The sequence below is a fragment of the Betta splendens genome, chromosome 4, assembly GCF_900634795.4.
Source record: "Betta splendens chromosome 4, fBetSpl5.4, whole genome shotgun sequence".
NCBI classification, from domain to species: domain Eukaryota; kingdom Metazoa; phylum Chordata; class Actinopteri; order Anabantiformes; family Osphronemidae; genus Betta; species Betta splendens.
In genome coordinates this window covers 33,119,689-33,127,841 of record NC_040884.2, presented here as the reverse complement: position 1 = coordinate 33,127,841, position 8,153 = coordinate 33,119,689, and positions in this window count along the sequence as shown.

Genomic DNA, 8,153 nt, shown 5'->3' with positions numbered 1-8,153 from the left:
TCGTAGTGGCCGGTAGGAGTATTGAAAGCCGTCTTCCATTCGTCTCCCTCTCGGATGCGAACTCGGTGGTATGCGGTCGAGCTTAGTGAAGATTTTGGCTTCAGCAAGGAGTTCAGAGGCCGATGAGAGCAGAGGTAAGGGGTAGGAGTCTCGGACCGCGGTAATCAATACAAGGGCAAAGCGAGTCATCTTTCTTCGCGAGGAAGAAGAACCCTGCACTGGCCAGCGAGGATGAAGGACAGATGATTCCAGCTGTTAGAGACTGTTCAATAAATTCATAATGGCTTTTCGTTCCGGACCAGAGAGAGAAAACAACCTCCCCTTGGGGAGTATGGTGCCTGGGCGCAGGTCGATGCAGCAGTCTTTGGACCGGTGTGGTGGAAGAGTGCGCCTGAGTCCACTAAAATCGCCTGCTGGATGGACTGGGAACCCACTAAGAACGTGGCTACTGGTAACGGTCGAGCGGTGGCTTTAGACAGGGCGGACTAGCTCATTACTAACCACCGAGCTAGTGGTGAGCATTGGCTTTTACTGGGCAAACTACGGCAATATGGCTGGGTTGGCCGCAATACAAGCCCGAAGCTGAGGCCCGTCTTCAGTCTTTTTCCGCATTCGTGAGTCGAATGCGTCCCATCTCCTGGACTGCGGAAGTAGTGGCGGCCGGCTCGACGACTCCCTCTGTATGGGTATGGTGAGATGGCGTGTGTTGCCGGAAGACCTGCGATGAGGTGCGTTCAGGGTGACTGGGAAATCCTGCGACCGACTGTGTCACTGGTCTGGAGCATCTGGGCGGAGTAGCGCGTCCCTTCTCACGACGCTCGCTGACGCTTATCCACAGCAGATGATCCACCTTGATGGCTAGAGCGATTAACTTATCTAGATCGGCTGGAGGTTCGGTGGCCGCTTAACTCGGCGAGACAAACCTTTGATGAAGACGTCATTCAGAGCTGTGGAGTGCCAGTCTGCAACTGCTGAGAGAGTACAAAACTCGATGGCATAAGCGGAAGCGGAGCGATCTCCCTAACGGAGACTCACCAGCTTTTGGGCTGCTTCCCGACCTGGCGTGACCTCTTAAAAAATGCGCTTCAGGACTGTGGAGAATGCTGTGAACGTGGCTAGACAAGCAGATTTGTTTTGCCATTCCGCCGTAGCTCAAGCTTCCGCTTTCCCGACAGGTGAGAAACGGTGAAGGCGACCTTGGCTCACTCCGTCGGAAACAACGGGGCATGAAGCTCGAACTGGATGACGGTGACGACAGGAGCTGGAGCTGGATTTACTTGCTGGATGAGTATTGCTAATTGTTCTCCATATGCTGTCATTAGATTCTTGAGAAGTCTGGGGGTTTGAGGACAGAAGCTTTTGCAGGGCCTTACAGATGAAATGCTTGATAGAAGTAGGGTAAACAGACCATGTCCTGGGTAGGGGGTACACTTGGTTATGTTGGAGATTTGTTTCTGCAGCAGGACAGGTATAGTTGTAGACAGATGATGTAATGGAAAAATTGTACTTAAATGCTCCTTGTGTTCATTTCTGACTCTGTAAAGCAACCATGCATTCTGTACTTATTTAGACCCAGAACTGAACATTATTAGACAAACAGTCTATCTTCCTCCCAAGGTTCTGTCGCACATTAAGTGCTGACATCTAATGTTGTGTTTGACTGACCGATTGTTTATGGCCTGTGTCTGCCTTTTACCCCTGGTCTCTGGCTTCCTTTCTGTCTGATGCCTCACCAGACCCAAGGCTGTAAACCTTGGGTATTCCCTGTGTAATGTAAACATCTTCACCCACAGTGTGATAAGGAGATTCCACCAGGTCCCGGGAGAAGGATTAAAAGGCAGAGACAACTTCAGAACGGGGTGATTTTTGCATTATACCTCTGTGGTGTATGTTCAGGTCTCCCCAGCTGGCTTTTTGATTTGCTTTCCTTATTATTTTTTCTTTATTATTTCAATAAATCGCACAAAAGGACAACTCTCTCATCTGCCTTTATTCCAAAAATTCCACCACAATGACCAGGGAGATGTGGTGATCCTGGTTCTCATCACTATTTGGAAGACTGAGCGGAAGCAGTCCTCTACTAGATGGAAGCTGTGGCTGTCCTCACCATCACCTCATCAAAACAAAGGTACTACAATCAAAATTATAGATTAGTGAAATGTTCATTATTATGTAGGTCAAAACCTTCTCTAATGTAACAATACACAATACCAGACAAAAAATTAAACCAAACAAGAGGACAGGCCTGTCTGTGCTAAAACAACAGATAAACATAGTTGCTACAATTCAAATATAAAATATAAACAGTCTATACCAATTAAAATTAAAATCTTCTATTGCCTATCTTACTGTTGGTACATACAAACTTGCATACCTTCACTCCTGAGCTGGGCAGCAGATATCTGTGTACCAACATTCTGCAGTGATTTCTCTGTGTTGACAACCTCTTTGTGTGTGGGTAACTGGGATGTGCCTCCCTACAGTATAGAAAAGACTGTTACATTTACTGTAAATTGTATTGGTCCTACAAATATAAAGGCCTCACGGCATGCCATGGCTAACGCAACACACAAATAGGAGCGGCAGCACATGTCAACAGGATCCACCGCTCCCTGCTTGTAGCCGCTCGAAGGCTGATAGCTATTAGCTGTTCCCCTCAAGTGTATGTGATTGCAGAAAAAGGCTAAAGCTAGACCCACCGCTGCCTGCTTGTAGCCGCTCGAAATCTGATAACTATTATTAGTCTCCACACAGGTGTGTAGCTGCAGGAGCCCACATAAGCACATTTGAAGGGGACAAAGGCTCGGTCGACTGGCTGTAGCCGTTAGCATAGCTAGCTATTAGCTTGCCTCACATGTGGGTCGGACAGTTAAACAGACAGACTATCATTTGAAAATAAACAAACAAGGGGGGGGCGGTTTCAGAGTAGGACGAGGTCTGTCTCCATTGGATAAAGTCCCAAAATGTGAAAAAAAGAGGAAACACAATTCTACCATGCTCAGTGTGTGTATATGTGACCCATAGAGTCATAGATACACTCCAAAATGTCTAAAAAGTGGATTTTGAATGATATGTCCCCTTTGAGGAAATCACTACTCAGTGACACAATTCTTCATCTACTCCGTGACAACTCAGAGTGGAACCCAGGACGGCAGATTCGCAGTCTTACACGCCTCTCTGCACGTTCTCTACAGCCGCCACCAACTCTTAGTCTTAGTTATCGTATAGAGGACTGTGTCTGCTTCTCGACCACCTAAACTATACAAGTCACGTACAAATCAGAGGAGAGACTTACCAGAATTTAATAAACATCAAAACGGTTCCTCTTACAGAACAAAGTAACAGTAAGTTAATAAAGTGTGGTTTATTAAATATCAGATCTCTCTCATCTAAATCCTTTTTAATAAATGACTTGATAAGTGACCATCACATAGATCTGTTCTGTCTCACTGAAACCTGGCTGCACAGGATGAATATGTTACTTTAGATGAGTCGACTCTAATGAGTCACATCAACTATCATGTTCCAAGAAGTACAGGTAGAGGTGGAGGAGTAGCAGTAATTTATGACTCAGATTTATTGATTACTCTTAAACCTAAACATAGTTATAACTCATTTGAGAGCCTCACTCTGAGCCTTTTCTCTCCCGGACTCTAAAACCCAGTAGCCAGTCGTGTTTTGTATTGTTTATCGTCCTCCTGCTCCATATTCAGAGTTCTTAACTGAATTCTCTGAATTCTTATCTGACTTAGTTCTTAGCACAGATAAATTCATTGTAGTGGGAGACTTTAACATTCATGTAGATGTTGACAGTAACTGTCTCAGCACTGCTTTTAACTCCTTAATAGACACTATTGGTTTTACACAGCAGGTAAATGAACCCACTCATTGTTTTAACCACACCCTCGATCTTGTCCTGACATATGGGGTTGAAATTGATAATTTAATAGTTCTAGCCCAAAACCCTCTGTTATCTGACCATTTCTTATTAACTTTTGAATTTAGCATAATTGACCTTACAATAGCTGGAAAGAAATGTTACTATATGAGATGTTTATCTGACAACGCTGTTGCCAGATTCAAGCAGATGATTCCATCATCTTTTGCCTCAATGTTTTGTAGATACACAGAGAACAGTCACCTTAATCCTTATGAACAGGTTGACTGTCTTGTAGATGATGCTGCAGCTTCTCTACGTACAATGTTAGACACAGTGGCTCCTCTGAAGAAGAAGACAGTGATCAGAGGAGGTTAGCTCCGTGGTAAAACTCAGAGATCCGCAGCCTAAAGCACAGGACCAGACAACTAGTGGTGACTAGTGACAGTGGTGTTCCAACAAAATAATGTAAACTGCATTGCATGGAAGCACAGTCTAATGAAATATAGAAAAAAGCACTATGTGCTGCTAGAAAAACATATTATTCTTCCCTAATTGAGGAAAGCAAAAACAACCCCAGGTTTCTTCTCACCACTGTAGCCAGGCTGACCTAAGAGTCAAAGCTGTGTTGAGCCTACTATCCCCTTAATCTATAAACTTCTTACTAATAAAATGATCACATTAGAGAAGACATTCAGCAGCAACTTCCTCCAAATAGAGGGACCCAGACAGAAAGCTCTGTCTAGGTCCATCCATTTTGATATGTCATCCTTTGTCCTCTGTCTTACCTAGACAGCTTCTTCCCCATAACTCATATGGAGTTAACCTCAATAATCAACTCTTCCAAGTCGTCCCACTTGTCTTTTAGATCCCAATCCCAACCAAATTACCCAAAGAAGTTCTACCTTTAATCAGCTCGTCCATATTAAATTAAATCAACCTATCTTATATTTAGGCTATGTACCACAGGCCTTAAGGGTGACTCTGGTCAAACCTTTATTGAAAAAAACCTACTGTTGGAAAATACTTCATTAATCATTGAAACATATTTTGCTGAAGCCTTGTTAGCTGTGCTATAGCTTTGAAGGTTCCTCCCTTCTGCTCTGCTAGAAATAGGGAGTACCGGTCCTTATCTGATGAGCCCAATGCTTGCTTTGTGCAGGAAATATTTCCCACGTACTGTGTGAGTATGCACCTCCCAGAATGCAATACATATTATGAGCTGAATCCCTGTCTTCTCTTCAGTGAGAGGATATTGCCTTTGCTGTAAACTGCTCACTCCCTTACAAGTAAATCCTGAAGAAGGTCTCAACTGATTGTGTCTGCTTTATTTAAGATTTACAAAGGGAACTACAATTTCCCTAACACCTGCTCTGGACCCTGGAGAACTAGCCAACTATAGGCCCATTTCAAATTTACCCTTGATTTCTAATATTCTTGAAATAATCATGGCTAAACAATGTTATTGTTATTCTTTGGCTAGTGATGAGTGTGCCTGTGCCCCATACACGCACAAACCTTAGGCAAACTCGTCGCAAGCAATGAGAGGAAGAGCATTGGTCTTTTGCTACCATCCAAGCATCCACTCAGATGGCCAGTTTTATTTTTTGAACCTCAAATGCATCTTAAAGCACTGAGGGTCACTCCCACACACACTCTCCGCCCATTAGGACAAGAACACATTACAAAGACACGTGAACAAAAGACTAAATTAATTTTACTAAACCCATTACCTAAATCCTAACTTTAACTATAACACGACAAACACAATAACTGTTATTTTCCCAATTAAACTAAAATGTATGAAAAGAGCATACCCAAATTAAAATTAAGCTGTTCTTTTGGAGTATATATAAATGTTTGAGCTCATTATAAAGGTTACACTGTAGTTCACCACAGCAATCAAATGTACTGTAAGTGTAACAGTTAAACTGGTATAACTGGTATAACTCCTGTATGCTTCCACGTATAGACCTAATTGAGGGCACAAATTAAAGGTTACAATTAGTAGAAACAGATTCACACTAGTTATTGCTTGAAGTACACACACTCACAGAAGTAAAGTGCACAACATGCACAGTTCAAGTGCAATTACTGAACTGAATGATGTATGTTGTAATAAAAAGACACACTTGACATGAACAAGAACAGCACAACAAACTTGTGTAGCACTTGTGCAACTTGTCCTGTGTGTTTCAGGACAAAGAGAACACAAAAAGAAACACACAGAAGTACTCAACTGGTACAAAACACAAGCAAACATTTTTTTGCAACACGTTGCACATTTTACAGAAGTTTTGGCCCTGCACCTCCTCCACTTAAGCCTGCAATTGTAATAACCAATGAATGCATCAGGTAGGTCTACAACTCCCATATGCCTGTAAAAAAAGTACAGAAAGGCTTTTCTCTTTAGGCTCACAAACTACAACTAGTGCTTCCTGATTTCCTCTGTACCTGCCTCAGCAACAGTTGGGCTGAGAGGGGGCGGGGCTACAGCAGAACCCTCCGGCTATTGTATATCAGTGCTGTAAGCATATGCGAGGAAAAACAATGGCGGCCGGAGCAGTTGTTCTCCAGCAGGTCGCTCCGCCCCCCTCTCAGTCTGACCATTGCTAGGGCAGGTACAGAGAAAACCAGGAAGCCAGATGGGCGAGACCACCCATCAGGCAGATGAAACATAAGCCTGCGGGATGCCAGAACTAAGGGGCAGGGACAAACGTGGGACCAGAACCAGAGACGAGGTAAGCCGTGGCGTCTGAGCCACAACCAGAGACGAGGACAGACGAGATGCCGGAACCAAGGACCACTGCCGAGGGCAAACAGGAACCAGAGCTAGGACCAGAGACAGAGACAGACGAAACAACGGAACCAGGACCAGAGACGAAGACAGAAGGGGCGTCAGGACCAGAGACAACCCCAGACGTGAAGTCTTGGCAGACGCCGTTGATGCTGCACCATCAGGAATTGAGCCCGGTGTGGCCGGGGCTGGGCCACCAGGGTTCGTTGCGGTTGTAGTCGGTGCCGGACCACCAGGAGCGCCACCCTGGAACCCTAGAACCTGCTGCCAGCAAAAAGTGCCCGTCAACCGCTTCGGGGCCAACCACTTCGGGGCCGACCGCTTCGGGGCCGACCGCTTCGGGGCCGACCGCTTCGGGGCCGACCGCTTCGGGGCCGACAGGAACTGGGACAGGGGCGACCTCTTCAGGGAGGCCGACAGGGACTGGAGCAAAAGCGACCTCTTCAGGAAGGCCGACAGGGATCGGAGCGACCTTTTCAGGGAGGCCGACAGGAACTGGAGTGACCTCTTAAGGGAGGCCGACAGGGACTGGATCGAACTCTTCAGGGCCTGAACCGCACCGCAGGCCTGGCTTGGCTGGCCTGCGGTGCACACTGGCTTGCATAAAGCTGGAGCTTGAGCATGACGTGGCCGAGCTGGAGCTTGAGCGTGGCCAGGTGGCTGTACTGAGGCCAAGACAGGACTGGGTGCAGAGGAAGGCGCAGACTGAGGCGTAGACTGTGACGCAGGAACTGATGCAGACTGTGATGTAGGGTCTAATGCAGACTGTGACGCAGGGGCTAATGCAGACTGTGAAGCAGGAACCGATGCAGGCTGAGGTGCAGGGGCCGATGCATGCAGAGGTGCAGGGGCCGATGCTGACTGAGGTGCAGGAACTGATGCTGACTGAGGTGCAGGAACTGACGCAGGCTGAGACGCACGAGCTGAGGCAGGCTTTGACTGCGGCCCAGTGAACCCCAGGGCCTCGCGCAGCGCAGGACTTCTGACTGCGAGTGCGGTTGCTTCCCGAAAAAGGTTGTCTTTGGTGTCTGCATCTGACGTTGCCTTAGAGAGAAGGTGCTGGTGAAAAAAACAGTTTGACCAGGTTTGTATATTGACTGTTCTGTCTGAAATTGGGCTTCTATTGTTATGCTTATCTAAGCTTGCTTAGAGGAGTCAACTGCTCTTTTTTTTAACTGAAAGCAGCTCCTGAAGCATGCAGGGTGACACACAGTACATCCAAGTACATTTGACCAAATATAAACAATGAGAAATTTGGGATTTCTTTAGGTACCATTGTAAAGTCCAATTCAACCTAATACACCCAGTAACTGATAAACCTTCAGAAGTTTGTCAGCTGTGCAGCGTGACCTGCTGTTCTTATGCTTGTCTATGAGAAATAAAGTAAGTACAATACTCCACTTTGACATGAATTCAACTTTTACAAAGTTGCAATTTCTCAGCTTTTCAGTTGAGGCTGTAAAATGCCTCTGTCTGTCT